Genomic DNA, 19691 nt, shown 5'->3' on the forward strand with positions numbered 1-19691 from the left:
AAAAAGAAAACCTAATCAAAAGCTATATATACATACCACACGGGTAACGTCTTATCTCCCTTTTATTTTTGCAGACCAACTATTTATTACACAAGTATTTTTAGCAACTAAAACCTGGTTTGCAATGTGTTTCAGATGGAATTTATTACCAAAAATTTGCAGGAATTGTCAGATGATAGTTTAGCTAAGAAATATTTGAGGAGGAGGAAAACCATGCAGTTCAGACCCTTAACAGATGTTCAAATACAGGGGTATGATCTTGTACCAGGGAAGTCAACTGGATGTTTTCCACTAACTTTAGTAAAAACTGCTTTTGAAAAAAAAAAAAAAAATGAAGTCATTAAAAAATGCAACTAATAATCTCAAAATAAACAACACAGGAAGGGGCAAATGAAAGCATTCTAACTGAACTGGTTCATTTTGGTGATGTGTGCACCTAGGTCAAAGTGATGTGAGGTGGACAGTTTGCTAGCAGAAACATATATATATATATATATATATATATATATATGCATGTATGTATGTATCAACCACTACTGCTGCATTTAGATGCTTCTAATAAGTCCAAGCAATAAGCTTCAGATTCTACTGTTTCTGTTGCGGTATAGCAGGTCATTTTCCAGATTTGTATAGACACAAGAATTTCAGCTTGTAATTTGCATGAGCACAGTTACTTCCCATATAAGTAATTCTGTGCATTGATTGCGCAGCATTCATTTTCCAATATCAGGTTTTTATTTGTTTCTAGCACTTAAATTATAGATGTTGTCATATTTTTCTCATTCGTAGAAGGATTAAAGGCTTTACATATCCTAATAATAACTTAGCAGAAACAAATGCTTTGTTCTAAGATTATGATTTTCTTTATACAAGAAAATGAACCTGGTTGTCCACCTTTACCAGTAAAAACAACAACAAAATAGTAACACCTCTATACAACCAGGATTACCCATATTTATATTTACAGTAATAAAGCAGACAGCATGGCTCACCCACCAGACTGGGAAACAGACCAAATATCTAAATGCTGATGTCAGTAGAATCCCCGGGTTAAAAACTGTAAATTTATTTTTATTATGTATCACAAAAGGCACCCTTCCTCATTAATTTTACTGAAGCCTCCAGATGGGAAACAAAATATTAATTTTGTTCAGCCTTAGGCATTGTTGACTGTTAAGGTACTCACTAAATCACTGATCTTATACACATTAATATTAGAGGTTCTGCTATAAAAATTTAAGACCCATGGGTATAAGGTTCAGTTTTTCATAAATATAATTAATTGTTTTCAGAAATGATTAATTTGTCAAAACAGCAAACATATATTGGGCAGACAACACTCCTGAGCAAGCTAACCTACCTTAAAGTCATGGTAATACTCATGGAATTATGCAAATTAATTGAGTCTTTCAATGTTGCATAAAATGCTACTACTAGTACAATGCATGGAACATTAGGCTGTTCATCCAACAAAAAAGTTGCATTTTAAAGGCAGGCATCTTTACAAGAGAGTCCTTATGGCAGAAGGTCCTTAGAAGTATAATCTATTTTTCTGCAAAGTGATAGACTTTCAACCGTTACACAGAAGTTGTATTTGTTATTACAATTTTTAAAGCAACCCTCACAAGAAGAAAAAACAGTAAAATTCTTCTAACCCAGAGACAAAGGAACCTATGAGGTTTGAACTTTATACTCATGCTAGGGGGAAATGGTATATGTCCTAGTAATAAGAGTTTTACCGGTAAAACCTCATTTACAAGCCTGGAAACTCGTGATACACTACATTAAAATCTAAAAAGATTAACTTAATTATGCAAATTAAATTTACTGTTTATCTTATCTTTTAAACAGTAAAAGTCATTGTCAACATTGAAATAGCTGAATTATTCTCAATGCATTTCTTTCCCTCAGAATTGAACTACACATATATTTGAAATTCTTACGTAGTTAACTATTAACTAGAAAGTCCATTCAAACATGTATTTATTTTCCTCAGCCAAAAAAAAAAAAAAAAAAACAATAAATATTTTTATACCTACTAGTAGTGTCTGGTAAACAATGAATTTAATACATCAACAGAGCAAATAAAAATATTTCTTTCAAATGTAATCACATTTAATATCCATAGCTGATTATATCTGTGATTAAATAGTCCATCAAAATGTTTCCTAACAAATCACTTTTAATTTCCTGGAGATTGACCCTGCTAACTCTACTTCACTCCTAAAAACAGCAATTCAGAAGAAATTTCAAAGGTATTTTGGGAACTGAAGGAAAGCTTCTCTCATGGCTGAAAAATCTCTCTCCTAATTCCAGCAGAGTCCCAAAGAGCTGATTCTGATCTTCACCCAATTGATTCAAATGCCGCCAACTGATTTTAGCATTTGTTCTGATTTTACACTGTTGTAAATACAGAATCACAATGTACACCAAAACACAGGTAGGATGTGAATGCAACATGCATTCTGGCATGCAGTAGAATAATGCAGGGCCATTAGACAAATGAACTAGTGAATCAATTATTATGGTTTGAGGCAACAACTTGGCCTAATAGACGAGTATTAATTTCAATCTCTCCAGTGTTAACAGTCTTGCTATTAACATATATATCAAATACACAGTTATTATGACAAACCTTTTTTCTCCAATTAATTACACTTTAATTTTATTTTATTTTTAAGTTCAAACTGTACTGGAAAATTTATAACGTCAAATGCAGACACTGTTTTCTGCTTTTTACTGATATCCTGTAAATCAAATATCAATACCTGATGTTCAAGTTTTTAAGCAACTTTATCCTAGTCGATTTCATATTTGACACATTCACTTAAGAACTGATAGCCAGAAATATTATATCCTGAGCAATAAATTATGTCCTGTTTCATTAATTCAGATAAAGTGTGGGTTTTTGTTTGTTTGTTTTTTCTACAAAAAGTATGATGAAATATCTTTATGGATAGTCTCAAAGGATTAAAAAAAATGTAGAAATTCAGCTAAGCCCACCATATATGTAGATATTATGTCAAGCTATCATACTGGGGAACTTTGTGCTTAGAGAACTCTCATATAGTACTTATGGTGTCTCACAGCATTTTTTGTGCATGGAGATAAAACCTGGAGATGAATAGCTGGAGTATTTCAGCTCCAGCTATGTGGGAGTTCAGGAGACCCTGATGCCAGAGGACCTGCATGGTTTCAGGGGAAATAAAATAGAGTTGAATAGGGTTGAAATTGCAGCTCTGGATGGAGAGTACATGCAATAGGAATAAAGAAGAGGAATAATAGGGCATAAAGTAAGGACCCAGTAGTCTGGTGGTACCTAAGTGAAACCATTTGGACACCTCCCCATTTAGACCTTGTTTGGGTGTTAGAGTTTAACAGCACATGCCAGCAAAGAGGGTAGAATGAACACGAGGCAGCAGCCAGCTAGCCCCATATGTATAGCAGAGAAACTCCTATTTATTTCAAAAATGAAAAATGCACTATGGCAGAAGGTACATTTTGTACCCAGAATAGATGCCTGCTTAGCCAGTAATGGTCAATGCCCAACCCTGTAAAATTTAGGGCAACTTTGTACCTAGTGATAGAGCAAAAGGAACAAATTAATCCCTCTATCTAGTAATCTTCAGCAATGCCGTGTTGATCTGCCCAGGATCAGTGTGTGCATTTAGTTGCATTTCCCACAACAGTGGTACAGACAAAGAGCATTGTTGGCATCCTCATGAAAGCCCAACATCTTTAGGCTTGTGTAGCTTGTAATCTTTAGTGCATTCCCAAAGTTTGGCCACAAACAACACCACAGTCCCACCAATAAATAAATAAATAAAATAAAACTCACTTTACTGGAGACATTAATTTGCATGGGAATTAGCAGTGCCATGCACTAACCATCATTCTGAAAATGAATTGTGCTCACTTCAGTTAAGTGGAGGATGGGGTCATTTGCTTCATTTGAGATGTCCGTAGGAAGTGACCTAATAGGTAAAGCATTGTGGTCTGAAAGGATCTGCTGTACCCTCCAGTGCCCAGTTAGTTGTGTAGATGATTTGTGAAACAGTTCTTTTCTAGACAAATATGGCACAATACTCTGAGTAGTTTTCCATATTGTTATTACAGTAGATTTGCTAGGAACTTCTGTTAGCTGTGACACTTTGATCAGACACAGAATATCCACAGTCAGATATTAATCCTGCCCTGTTTCCATGCAACAGAAGGTCCTGAGGCCACAGTGCAGTCTTGTTCCACCACATAAGGGTAGAGCTGGGATATGATCAGGGTCACACATGGAGGGCAGACCCATGCATACTTTGAAATGTTTCTCTGCCTCCTGCACAGCAACAAATTAGACCCATTGTGAGGGAAGGGCAAGAAGATGGTCATTATATGGGTACCTACTCGTCCCATTGTAGTATAAGTCTACTTCTTTCGACCTGAGAAGAAAGATTTTGTTTTCCTTCCTGTGTCTTTCTAACTGTCAATTAACCTGGTTAATTGGACTGGGTTCTAGACCTGCATCTTAGTATGAGCTCGCTCTCATTTGCTTGAAGGGAAGAAGGAACTGGGACCCCAGGCAGCGTGTGTTTCTAATAAAATGTATATTATTATTTCCTTAATAGACCACAGTGTCTTAGAAGAGGTCCCATATCTGTATGTGAATTAAATATTTAGAAACTCCCTTTGAAATCTATTTTTTCAGTGACCCATCATGTAACTGTTGTGTGCATTTTGGCAGGCTACCATGTTGCACATGTGCAGTAAATATGGCTAGTAACAAATCATTGTGATGTCCCAAAAAGCATATGTTAAACTTGCCACATACTCAGCACTCAAAATACAATATTTTGCTCATTTGACATTTCTTTTTTGGTCTGAATACAAAAAGCAATCAGATCTCATTGGGGAGTTAATCACTTGTGAATGCAGAGCAATGAAGTTATCTAACACAAAGGGTCCTTTTTTTCAACCCTTAAAATCACTGGTGAGCTTTTACACATTTATTCACTGTTGAAAATGATTTTGTAATTATTTTCAAAGAGTCATTTTGGGAGTTATGTGAAACGATTTCAACAGAAATACTCATATGAGAAAGCACTCAATGTAAAGATGATGTAATAGGACTCACTGTGTTTTTCATATTCAATTTCTGAGAAGACACTACCAACTACTTAGTTGCTATTACTTACAGGTTATATGCTATGTTTCATAACAGACATTTTTCCCAGCCAGATCTATAGAGTGAGATAGTATGGAAGGCAAAATATACTCTATATTCAGATGCTTTTGCACTAACAGAGATTCACTGTGACCAGAGTTTGTCATCTCTTGTCTAAAATTAATTTAGAGTACAAATCACAAGTTTACATCCCAGTAACTGCTTATGCCTGTCAATCATTTTGGCTTATATCTGTGATTCATTTTACAGGCTCTAAGAAATACAGACATACATACTTCATGCACATATTTTCCTTACAGCCAGAAAGGGGGATGGGCAGTTGTAAAATCAGCTTTTATAAAAAGATATCCATAAACATGCATTCCAGAGATGAAATTTTCTTGTTACTGTGGAGCTATTAATTATTGCTGCTTCCTAAGTGATAGGAGTGCAAAATTTTTATTTAATATTAGGATACTTTTATGTACTAACACACATTGCAGGGTGACTGCAACCTGGAATTCATAGAATGCTAAAGAGTTTATAGGGTATCCTAATATTAATATGATTTATCAGTATTTGAAAACTTCAGCATTCCATCCTTAATCTTTGCAGTTTTTGAATGATCAGCATGGGCAAGCATCAGAAAATAAAGATAATAAAGACAATGTGGGATTAGTGGTATGCTGCAAAAAGAGAACCTTTCCGGCACCACATGCTGAGATGATGCTAACATTATGGTAAGAAAGCAGTCTCTTTGATTGCTCTAACACCATTGTATTTCTAAAATGGTTGCTTTTGTTACCATCAAAATCAGAAGAGGCAACAAGACTTCGTTTGTTCTGTAACCCACAAAAAAGACTTCTCAACATCATAAATACTGCAGGTTTATTATTATTATTTCAAAAAGTTTTGCTTTCTGTTGTGAACCTTACATGATTTGACTGCTTTCTCTGAGTTCTAGTTTGGACTTGCTTAATGCACAAATACAAGTATTTTTATGCTACCAAACTAAAACAGCCAAATCAAAAGAGTATCATGGCTCTGTCAGCACTTCATAGTTTTTATGTCATTTTGAAAGCTTTGTTTTGTTTTGTTTTGTTTTTAGTATATTGACAACTAATCAAAATGACTACCTTGTTTTAAATTGTTTCAATGTGAAATAAAAATGAGTTAATGAAATCTGACTCTAAAATGATTTCTCTTAAACATATCTACACTGTGCATCACTGCTCAACAATACCTCAGTACTCAAGCACTTACTGTTTGACCTTTACATTTTCTTACATTTTTTTAGGGGGAAAAAAAAACACCCAATAAATGAATAAAAAAATAAAACCACGCCTTACAATACTATGTTGCATGCAACTACATAGAAAGTGGGCCAAATCATCAGAAGATGAAGGAAGGCAAGGTAGACATTGTCCTCATCCATTTAAAACACTAACATGACCCAAAAATAAAAACTAAAGATCCAGAAATAGCCATACTACTACATGCATAAAATTGTCTTCATTTGACACTAAAATTTGCTGGAAATCACAGCGTTAATTCTATTCATAGTTATTTGCTAGGAGATGAAGATTTTGAAAACAAAGAGTTCATTCCACAAGGCTTGTGATGTCTTTTCTTTGGCCAAAATTTGAGCTTGCCATCTCCAGACTCAGATGTTAAAACTAACATATCTTTTCTTTCTTTGCACAGTCATCAACAATATTTAAACACATTTAAAAATAACAAGATATTACTTGGTTACACATTCTTGAACTTCGCTAAACTTGTTAAGGAGAGGAAGGGTTTGAAATATTTTCCCCTCACCATCAACAACAGTGTCATCATGGCTATTTAAAAAAGTCGCTGCGCTGCAGTTCCTGTGGCACATGGGACTGCAATTTCCATTACAATGCATTAACTCTGCCCCAGGTCCTGGAAACTATGGGTATTATTTTTTTAAATGTTAATTTTTATTTTATTTTTACTTTATATGTAGAAATCTGACAGCACTAAAATTTTAATCATTCAGGAGCTTAATCCAGGATTTCTTTCAAAGCCTAAAATTCCCTGTAAAGCCAAATTCCTTGATGTGCAAGAAATACAGAAACAAACCCTAGGTAGCTGGATCCAAGCTTTGTTTTATCAGCCAAGAAACAAAGTTCTCCTGATTTAAAGTACTGCACATAACATTGCTAAGATAAGGATTTAGTTTCCTAAGCCCAGCCCTTATCCTTTAATGAGCTGTAGGTAGGCTCACCCACATGTACACTGGTGGAGTCACACTGACTCCACTTGCAGTAAACTCAAGCATTGGCCAGGTTTCCCCATTTCCCTTAGACTTCAGCGGGAGAGAAAAACATCTTTTATATTGTCATTTCATTATATTTTAAAATCCCGTACAAGAATTTACTCTGCGCACTCTGAGTAGAATGTTACAAGAAGCAGAATCCTTTCATTTGATTGATATTATTAATTTAACAGAAAGGATAACTGAAGAATACAGGTTGTGAGATCCTAACATTTGTTTTTATTTTCTAATAGAGACATCGAAATCATAGTAACTCCAAAATAGTTCATCACCAAATGACATCCTTAAAAAGGGACAACTTTATTCTACTGATAGTCACTACTGCAATATTAAGAGAATTCTCTAAACAATGGGATATTCTGGGATTACCTAGCATTCTCTACCCTTCTTCCAAAATTCATATAGCCTCACTAGGAGTTCTTTTTAACACAACACTTTCATTCAAATTAATGTGTTCTCTATATATATAAATTTATTTCAAGAAAACATTGATAGAAAAAAAAAATAATGAAACTTACAATCGTATGTTAAAAGTCCCTAGTTTGTCTTTGAAATTCAAGAACTCCATTGTTCTACTATTAAAACTACTTCCAGTATGGTATCTTAGGAAAGCTAAAGACACTTAGATGTTTAGCTATTTTTTACATGTCCTTTTTATGATGAAAATGAAAAGTATCATAGGTATCAATAATAACTACATACACCCACAAAAATAAAATATATCACTCTGAGGTTTTTCCTGTAAATGATTTGTGTGAAAGTTTATGCATCTAACACTTGCACAACTATTCTGCATTCATCATACTGTTAAATACACATAAAAGACAAAAATGCTAGAGATATAAGATTTGTTTAAAGAAAACATAGCTGTGTTTTCTGCAAATTATAAAAGTATAAAAAATGCTAAATATTAAATTTATATTTGTGAAGTCTTCTGAAATTTAATATTTTAACAGTCTAACACTCTACTTTTTTTCCTCTAAAAGGAAATAGTATTTATTACAGAAAATAAGACTCGTTTAGTAGCATTCCGCATAGCAGGTACCACAAATTATTTACAAGCAGATCATTTTATGGATCTCCCATTGTTCTGACAATACAATGTGATGATCTTCACTTCTTCATTTCATTAATTCATCACTTTATGGAAACCCATTTGGCTACAAACAAAGCATCTACCCACTGTGGTGTGTTTAATTCTGACAACTTTCATAATCTAGTATGTGGAAACACTGGAAAGAAAATATCCTTCACCTTTAAAAAGGCTCATAAATGCATAGAAGTGAAATGTGTGCTTGCTTTCAATTCATGGAGGAGCAAATCACTGGCCCAACACATTTGCACATGGCCAGTAGCCAAAGTTATTCCTAGGGAGCCCAGGGCTCTCCCCATTTACACACCAGCCATGGGAGCCCTCCTGGCACTGGCACCAGCCAGAGGACACCAAGAGAAAACACTGGGGTGTAGAAACAGTGCTATGGAAAATCCCTCACAGGTCAGCAAGGACCACCTATGAAATTTCAGATGTCACTTCTAGGGGAATACTAGAAGGTTAAAGGCCAGAGTGATGGGTTTGGTCTCCAAATGACTAAATAAAACTGTTTCTAAGTGAGATGGGTCCCTGAAACCAAGCATCCCCCTGCCTGCCCCTGTGCCAGCTCAGGGCACCATGCTGCAGGGAATCCTGCTGCCTAATGCAGGAGGAAAGCACAGAAGATTTACTCAGAGATGTGCAGTCAGTACCGCTGGTTTGCTTCAGGTATACCTTTAATTTACAAGGTCAGTATGGCCAGACAGCCCTTTTTGACTTAGTGTTTACCTTAGTCTGGCTACACCATCAGTCATTAACAGGAAAACCTAATTACTATAGGAGATACGTTCAAGTTACAAAAACATCCAGAGTCAAAATGTGTCTGAAAACAGCCTGCAACAACACCTGACTTCAGCATATTCATCTCACTTTGGGAAGTGGATAGCTGCGTTACATATGTAGCAATAATTGGCAAATACTGAGCTTTTGTAATGGCCTCTGCAGGACTCATTGTTTTTGCTTACAGCCACTATGCTTCACCACCCTATTTTCAAGACACTTCATTACCCTTGCTAGTCCCGAGTCAAGTGATTTTTAAGTATATACCATTAGCTTGACCGCTGCCCAAATCCAGTAGCACAGAGCACTAAGTGGATAAAAAGATGAATTTAAAGTGCCAGGCTGTGAAAGAAGGTGGTCTGCAAACACTTCTCTCAGTCTCATTGCACTGGCACTGGGAATGCATGACTTCTTAGCACTGTTTAATAAAGCTCATTTGTTCCTTTAAAGAGACTAGAACAAGACCTGTTCCAGGAGACTCAAGCAGAATTTCTCATGTGTTTTATAAATGAAGAACAATATGCTGTGAACAGGTCACACTACATCCCATTCAGTCCTGAGAGGCACGTGAAACAGCACATCAACACTTCAGTTGGAAACAAAGCGATGATAGCACAAACTGTAGACATGTACTCTCATCCTAACACATGCAGAAGTGACAAACAAGAACTGAGCTAAGGAACAAACAGCAGAGCTATGGGTAGCTGGATCCTGATCTGCTTACGCGGACTTTTCCCTGACTGACACTGGAAAATTGTACACAAGTTAGAGGGACAGGACCATGCCCAGCACTTTGAGCACCTGCACTGCAGTTTTTGGGCACATGCCCACAGCTCCCAGTGGGGTGCTGGACTACAGCAGGGGTGGTGAGAGCAGGGGAGACCTGACCCTCCCAGCTCCCCTCAACCCTATAATAAATGTTTGGTGAGAAAGGGTGGCCTGATCTCTGCTTCCTACTTCCATCACAGCAGAGAATGTGCCAGGCTAGATACTCACATCTGCCACATCAAAAGATAAAGCACAACACAACATCTCTACTGTTTTGTTTTTACAGGAAAAAATGTAGGGTTTAGCTCTAACACAATATGACAAAAGATCAATATTCAGTACAAGTATCTGCACAACACTGGGCACACTCTGCACCTCAAATGAATAACAACTCAGCTTCATTAATCATTCGCAAGTCTTGCAGTTGCTGGGACAGACAACATACAGCTCTCCATAAATGCATTTGGTATGAACCACTGCTTGTCTGTAACTGAGTTAGTGCAATATTGCACTGCTTTGGTGATCCAAATGGTTGCTCCAGCGCTCTTTGGAGCCTTTGTGAAAGGACTGCTCTCTTCCACCTCCAGAGGAGCCGCTGCCGCTGCAGCAGCAGCCAGCTGGCCAGCCAGGCAGCTGGACACCTGCCAGGGGTGGCTCACAGCCAGCACTTCAGCCCCTGGAAGCTTTGTAGCAGGAAGAAGCTGACAGACCATCAGGGATAATGGTTTTGTCTATTAGGTAACTGAAGCATAATTTGATGAAAGTTATCTAAAAAATAAAATGTAAATAAAAAGGCAATCCTTGTTAAAGTTCACGAGAACAAAGCCACATAACTGCCTTTACAGGTTGTAAGACAGAACAATAACACTCTACAATATATGGTATACTGGCAACCAGTACATCACATACCAGTTTTGGTATGGGGCCACTAAGTGCAACCTGCTATTTCATTTGCACACTTGACATGCTTTGCAATATAACCACATCCTACACCGGGTTTTACAAAATGTTCAAAACGTCCATACCATTTCTACTCCTAACAGTACATCATTAAATTATGCAATAGGTCTTTCTTCCTTCCTTTTATCTTCAAGAGTTTTCTAATCCAGGGACTGGATTGTAACCAGCACGAAATGTAAGAACATGTTTTCACAGAAGTGTCTGAGGGAATAAGGGAATAAGACAGTCAATGGATTTGGTTGGTCGATTATGGTCTTTAACATGACTTTCTAAATAGCATTTACATAAATTTTTACTTAGTAATCACTGCACAAAGGCTGCAGCACTCTGGGTACCAAAACCTGTCTTTTAGAAAGTCTCCCACACTTGATGTACAAATGTCAAGCATTGGATTATCTCCTGTTACTCTGCATATGCTGTTTCAGTGGCTGAGTAGTTGCACTGTCAAAAGCATGCACCTGATTTCTAATCTTAGACTGTCTGGTTTCAGTGTCCAACCACTCCATTCCACAGAGCACACTGTGTTTGTATTCACTACCTGCTGCTCAGTTTAAGCATTGGTTGTAAACCCCTTATGGCTCTTTATGATGTGTCTGGCATACTGGGATCAACATGCTACTACTACTACCACCACCATCTACTACCACATTAATCTTTTTAACCAGAGTATCCCTTAGGAGCCCACATTCAGGTATTTATTGACCGCAACCCTTAAAACCCATTCATAGTCATTGTTTTAAATTAAATTTTCCTTACAGTAATTGTGACTTGTGTTTGCAGATATCACAACTGAGAAAAACACTCCTGCTAGAAATGTGTTACAGGTTAATTTGTAAGATTGTTCCTGAGATCAAATAGCAGATTTCTCCTCAAATAGTACAGGGATTGGGGCATCCTCTGCTCTTCCACACGTAGATCTGACTCTGTCTCACCTTGATCCAGACTCATATTTTCATGGGCTTAAATATGAATACATATGCCTAAAAAGTGATGTGAAATTAACCTTTTCATTGGCTTAAGCAGCAAAGGGAAATTCCAATTCTTTTCCTATAAAAGCCTCTCCCATTCCCATTCCTAAATTGAACATGCACGCACATCATTCTGTCCCCTAAAATGTCACACAGAAAGGTAGTAAGAGATTATCTCAATGTTGTAATGGCCAGACCTTGAAATTGCTTTAGGTTTCCCTGTGCTTCCTACTCTTGAGGGAATTTTCACAGAGGGATTGCGAAGGTTAGATCTGAGGAGAGAAAAATCCTCAACCCTGGACCTATATCCACTGGACCTATATCCATCTCTGCTGGATGGTTTTGATGGTTTATCCTTATATTTAAGAAACCCTGCTTGGTAGGCAAGCTAGAGAGGAAAGTACAGATGAAGTCCAAATATCATCCTGATTACCAGCATATAAACATTAGCTGTGAATAGCGAGAAGACACCAGAGACTGTAGATTAGAACCCTGTGTCAGATGTCTCCTAGATTTTGCTGGAGTTCCTTCTGACAGTGGAGAGAAAGGCTTTTGTGGCAGTACTTTCCATGCTTGTTTATGGGCTGAAAAAAGCCCAGAAGTGCTGGGGATGGTTTTTGTCATTTAGAAACACCCTACTGCTACTATCTATAAGAAGCAAAAATGCATATAATCAACCAGGAAAAAAAAAAAAAAAAAAAAAACTCACATACTTGCTACAAAAAATAATATACTGAAAAATCCATAGGTATTACTATGGTTACTAATACGTGGCTAACTAATGTTTCCTGCTTTTTCTTACTTTGTGAGTTTGTCTGTTGTGCTTTATTCACAAGAAGAGTTCAATAACAAATTATCCTTAATTTACTGCTACTAATGATGTAGGCAATTTTTGGTCCCAAAGCTGCTTCCTTAATACAAGCAAAGCACTCAGTGAAGCAGACAGAAGCTTTGCCTAAGGAAGGCAGGCAGGATTAGGCCAACCTTATTATACAGTTATTTATTACACAATGATAATTAACACAAGGTAGACAAGCTCATTTGTCTGGCAACAGAAATCTTGGTTGAAATATACCATTAAAAGTTCTGAGTATAAATAGTAGGAAAAAATGCTTATGCAACAATAAGGAAAATGTATGGTTGTGTATTCTATCACATAGCTTAAAAACTGCAGGTTAAGCAAATTGCCACTGGCACCACGTATTCATAATTCTGCCGATCAACTAAATGAATGATCGGGTAAGAACCTTTCAATTCCAGCTGCATTTCTTTCTAAATACCTTACTATTTAGCAGCCTAAAGGGAGCCAACACATCAGTAGTGCCTTCTATGCACCGTCGAGTCCCAGCTTGAGCACACCAAACTCTGAGGCCTTTTGAAATCTTTAAAGACAATCATACATAAGGCAGGTCTGGCTAGCTATACTGCAGCACAAAACAATATTTCAAGCTTTCTGATATACATGTGTCACCTCTATGTGACAAATAGCTTGTATTAATTAGGCACTAGACTTGGTGAGATTGCTGTTATTAACTGAGAGAAGATGGGTTGAATTTAATTGTGTGTGACATCAAAGTCAAGTGACTGATATTTCAAGCATCATTTAAAATGTTTGATATTGGAGTCATTGTATTCACATAAAGACTGTCTAAAAATATAAAGGAGAATGATGAGAGAGGAACTGGAATGCATTCATACAATCCATTTTATGAAGTGAATTTTGCTTGTATTTTTGACCCAGTGTTGGCAATATTTATTTATTTAGTTGGATAAAATTATTACTTTGAAGAACAGTTTATTTTTCTCAGTACTAATTTTGGAGACAGCTGGGAAGGTTTGTATCAGTTCCAGCATCAACATTCTCAGAAATGTGGACATCAGGGGCAGTGAGAGGGGGGGGCAGACATAAAAGATAAGCCTGCACTGGGATTTGCTTTATAGCCTTTAATGAACACTGTTTAGAAGATGTTTACCTAAGAATAGCAGACTGCAAATTATTTAGGCAAACTTCTGTAGCAGTCTGAAAATAGAAAGAGGAGAAAAGGAAGTTATATTTTAAACTGCATGTGAAATTATATATGTAGGAAGTTAAAGCTCAATATTGTATTATGCAATGTACAATTGGTAACACTTATCAGTATGTAAGGAATGCTGTTTTACAGTCAAATGGTTCTCAAATATGCTGGACAAAATCTCCTTCAGTTTGCTGGGGCAAAATCATATCTGTGATGTAGCATGACAATGTATATGGTCTCTTGCTAAAAAGTGTGTAAAAATCAATTGCCCCAGAGGATGCTTGTGTGTAATGCTTCTGCATTGTACCATTTCCTTTCAGGTTTTTTTGTTTGTTTGTTTTTAATAAATAAAATAAGCCACCTGCTTATTCCAGTCTTGCCATAAAGTGTACAAAACAATCCAACTGAAATCAGCTTAATTAAACTGTAATGCATTGCGAGCATTAGGTATTCCCCAAGCAGAGAAATCTGAAGTGCACAACAGCCAGAAGTCAATATTAACATTTTCACAACCTGAAGAGGTTATTTTCTAGTTAGGGCAAACTCCCCAGTGCCCCACTGGTGCCCTAGACCCACACACCACAGGGCAAGGAGAGGGGTCAGGTTCCCTGGAGGTCAGGTCCCCTGCTCTCACTGCAGTCCAGGAACCATCAAGGCAGCCAGAATGGAGCTCCAGCTTTCCTTTGCATGCAGTGCAGGCATGTGGCTAAGATATCATAGAATGGCTTGGGTTGGAAGGGACCTTAAAGATCATCTAGTTCCAACTCCCTAATTTGTGTGTGTGTGTGCATTTATTCTAATGTATGTATGTATATAAATTACATTTATATTTTCATGTAATACATTTTATATTTTTGTACATATTTTGTAATTTTTATATATTTCTTTATATATTTCATATTTTCATGCACACTATATGTATAATTTGATTTTATATATGCATATACACATATAATCAGAATTAGTGCTCCCTTAATCACAAGCTGGGCCAAGACTAAATGTGTATGATAAGGATATAATCTCATCTGTACTGGGATTCTGTTCTCAGAAGAACTTTGTCATCTGAGGGGCAGCAAACTATAGACTGACCTGGGAAGCTGCCCACATCCTTGGTTGTAACAACCAGTTTTGATGGGGGAACTGATATACACCAAGCCAGAAGACATATAAATATTGTAGCAGTTTTATAGGTAGAAATACTGACAGCTGATGGAAGATTCATGGATAAACTCCAGTCTCTGTGAGGTATTAAGTAACTTCCCCATTTTTTTCCTGTTCTTCCCAACAGCGGGCCATAATCCTTTCTGAAATTATACAAAAGTTCTGTTGTCCACAGTAGTGTTACAAAGGTGCACCTTTCCCTTCCCTACAGGAGCCTCAGACTTTGACTAAGCCTCTGTTAAGAAAAGAAAAAAGAAAAGAAAAAAAAAAAAAAAGAGAGAGAGAGAGAGAGAAAACCTGCTTAACAATTAAATATTTTTTTAAATAACTTAGAGTCAGTTGGGATTCTATTTTTGGCAGTAGTAATATCAGTTAAAGCATAATCAATACAGGAATTTATATAACCAGGCAGATTTTTTCTAGATATGAACTGTTTACAAAAAAGGCTGTAGATTCATTTATTATTAGGAACTATTTAGAGAACGATTACAGTCTCTCACTGGTCTGTCCTTCAGCTGACAGAATATCACTGCTAACACTTAATATTTCAAAGAAGTTCATACAGCATATTCCTACTGTTGGTAAAACTTGAAGAGCTCTCTGAATAACGTTATGGTACAGTATTTGTAATTAAAAATGTACTCTTTTCAAATGTGTTTAAAATTCACTGTTTCCGCAACCATTCCAGCCAGAAAGCTAATCTGCCTGAAAAAATGTTCAAGAGAAGCAAATACTAAAGAGTGTGAATGTAATCAAAGGCAGTTTGCTTAAAAGTGCAAACAGATATTTGCAGGATTTGTTTAGTTTCCTATATCCAGCTTGCATTAAAAACACCGCAGTGTGATATTAAATAAAAAATAAGCATTCTAACATTTGCAGTAGAAAATACTTTAACACTAAGTTCATACTTAAATTCTCCCATCACTGAAATCTTTCAATATTCTTTCAAAAAAAAAAAAAAATATATATATATATATATACACACACACACACTTTCTGGCATGTTGGTTATTTTATAAAAATTAGACGAGCAAAAATTATCAAAGAATTTCTAGTATTGTAACCCTATGCCCTAACAGGCTTATATTTAAATGCAGGTAAGACATGTTATTTGGTTCTGTAATTAAGGCCCCTTATAATATCGGGGGGGGGGGGGGCGGGGAAGCAGGTATTAATTTAATGACATTCTTCATTTGTCTTCAGAAAAACACTGAAAACCTTAAGACAAGGTTTTCAAAAGGCTAGTGCTACTTCTACTTTGAAGTACAAAAACTGTTTATGTATCAAATTTGACTGTGACATAACAGTTTCCTTTGTAGAACATAAGCCAAGTTTGTTTGTTCTTTAAGCTTTGCTACTATGTTGTTGGCTGGAATGTGACCTTTGTGAAGCTGTTTCCAGTAGCTGCTTTTTGGAAGGCTTCCAGTCAGCCTGTCTACCTGTCAATACTGTGAGAGAGAGGGCTTGCTGTACTGCTGCTGCACAACAGCATGTGCCCTAGGCAGGTTTTATTTATTTAATTTTTTCTTTCCTGACCAACACATGCGACTTTCAATTTTTGCAACATTTGTAGTCCACTGTCAGATATATTGATCAGGAAAGTCCATGCCTCCTTCATGGTGCCCAACTAGGCTCCATTTGTTTTGTTTTGTTTTTAGCTGGGCTTCTACCTGACCTCCAATATTGCTGGAATCATTTTATATCTGCAATTAAATGCTAAAGTGGTTATTTGTAGCTTGCAGTTGTTCCCATTTAGAAGACTAACTGCCTAATTGCAAAGCTGCTAAATGGGTGCAATTGCAAGTTCAAATAGTTGGGCCCACTCATAATTACAGACACAAGATTGGGCTCACTTATATCAAAGGCTGCTGCTGGATACATAGGCCAATATCCAAAATAATGTTGCTTTCCCTGCCTGCTACTTTGTATTGGTTTGTTACAGGATGAGAAATTAAAGGAAAAGCCTCTTAGTGGGGCAAGAGAAGAAATAAATACACTAAGACAATTTGAGACTATAAAGTGATCAACACGGCCCCTGAGACAAATGATCATAACTGTCTCATGCCTAATCACCCATTTCACACACACTTTTATGAACGAGCTTTGTTCTCTTTCACAGCTTTTCTCCTATCAAGGCAGGTAGTGGTAAGAGGAACATGCCCCAGGTACCAGACACAAGGACATACAAGCTGTGGTATACCACTGGGCACTGTAAACAACCTGTTGCACTTAGAGCTTTTTCTTTCTCTCCATTTGAAGGAAGCTGATCCAGAAAACACTAACTGAAGGTTTTTTCTCTTCTCACACAGTCAGACTGTGGATGCAGTATGTTGCTGTCTAGGAAATTACATCTCTCTCATCCTAATCAGTAGAAATTTGACACTGTTTTCTCCCCACTGCAAAAATATATTCAATAGTCATACTCTTTTTTCAGTGCCACCGTAATTTCTTGCACATATTCGACCCTCTCTGCAAAGCATATTTCAGGTCCAACAGTGAGAGCTCAGCCCTACAAACACAAACACCCAGATGCACACACATGCGTGCTGTTTAAGCAGCCCTTCATTACTATGTCTAAACACCACGGCACAACTAAGAAGCGGCTCCACGGCATCCACACGAATTGCTTCATCACAGTCTACTCAAACTGGTGCTCCTAATCAGCCGCTGAGCGTGTCAAACCACTGCTGTTCAGCTCATCTGCTGATGACATGAGACACATCTGGGCAACAGAACAAAGGGAATATTCTAAACACTGTTATGCTAAGAGGAGAACTAATATTCATCCCCAAAAGGTGCAACTGCCAACCCAGAACAGTAAATATGACTGACTACCTTACAGCACTAAAATCTTGGGATCCAGATTCTCCCAAATCCATCAAAATCAGATTACATCTAGCGAGGATGTGACCATTGAGACCAATAGTCAGGTAAAACAGAAATATACATAAATATAATTGCTTTTTTTTTTTTTTTTTCAAGCACCACATGCACTGTGGAGTAGATTTTTTTTGCATAGATTCAACAAATGATATTTTAATGTACATACATAATTTACTGAGCAAGCAGTAGACTTGGCTGAATGAATGTCAGCCATTGAAGATCCAACATGGTGCATTTTCACACTTATTACTTAGTACAATAGCAAAGAAGGAAGCATTTAACATATTTATGAACTTGAAATCTCTCTCAAGTCCCACAGTGTGGGACTATCACAAATGTTATCACATTTCTTCCTCTATATTCATGATGATGAGTAAGTTAAGGACTTACTATGTATTTTTCAATCTAAACAAGGTTTACTTATTCTATATACAATTCTAACAATGTTGTGAAACATAGCTTGAGAACTTTATCTACTTCTTATCTTGCCCATAATTTTTGCTTCTCTGGCATACAGTGGATAAATTACAGTGTGTTTCACACTTAGATATTCTAATGGATCCAACTAATTTCTGCACATCCTGCTTAAAATGATAATTGGGTGAAAAATATGCCAGTGGTTTCATCGCCAAGAAAGACAGTTTTACCAATATATCAATGATAGAACAAATTATCATTTACCTATTGAAAAACAGCCACGGTATATTTTTTGGACATCTTCAGTCTAAACTTTGATTTGCAAATGTAAGAAGATTGGATGGGAATGGGCGTTAGGAATCCATGATCCTGTACTTGGCCCTGCTATTCTTATGAGATGTTTCACTGAGTGTATTAATTAGCTTGTAAATTTTTCTATTACTGTGGTTACTCCCATAAGCAAATCCTTGATCTTAGACACCAAGAGCTGAATTCATTTCATATCAGTGTAATTGTCTCCAATTACCTAGAGCCACCTAGAATTACCTGGTGACTAGAATTAGATGTTCTTGTTTCTTTCCATTGGCCTTAAATGTGGTTAAAACACAGGGATTTAAGTTCAGAGGTAGACATCTCTGTAGCTGCTTTTAAAGTTAAACTTCAGAGGTGTATCATATTCCCATTTCCAGTGCTGAAAGGTCTTTGCCTCCCATTGATTTCAGGATGAGTTATATATGCTTAATGTCCAAACTAGAGCAGCTGCATTTCCAGGCCAGCTCTGTGCTCCATACCTCCCATCACTCTCATTAGGCACCTGGAATCTGACCCATATCATGGAGCAATCACTGTCACTGCAATTCACGATGATGGCACATCCACCCCACTGAGATAAAGCACCTATTGGGGCCTTGTTGACTCTGAAGATTCACTGGAGAGGAGAGCCCAAGTATTTCTGGAGAGTGGGGAGGAAGAAAATCAGTCTTTCAATGGTCTATCACTAGGTTAGTAGTGTAATATAGTATTTTTTTTCTCCTTGACAACTGATTTGTGCAAGGTAGAAGCAGTATAGGTGATAGTGGGTTAATATGTCCTATGTCCCCACCAGACTGCTTGAGGCAGAAGAGAAATACAGGAGCAGTGATACCAGAGATCACCTGGGGAAAACGTGTCCCCTCATTCCTGTGGGCTGTTGGGT

This window comes from Anas platyrhynchos, chromosome 9 (assembly GCF_047663525.1).
Source record: "Anas platyrhynchos isolate ZD024472 breed Pekin duck chromosome 9, IASCAAS_PekinDuck_T2T, whole genome shotgun sequence".
NCBI classification, from domain to species: Eukaryota; Metazoa; Chordata; class Aves; order Anseriformes; family Anatidae; genus Anas; species Anas platyrhynchos.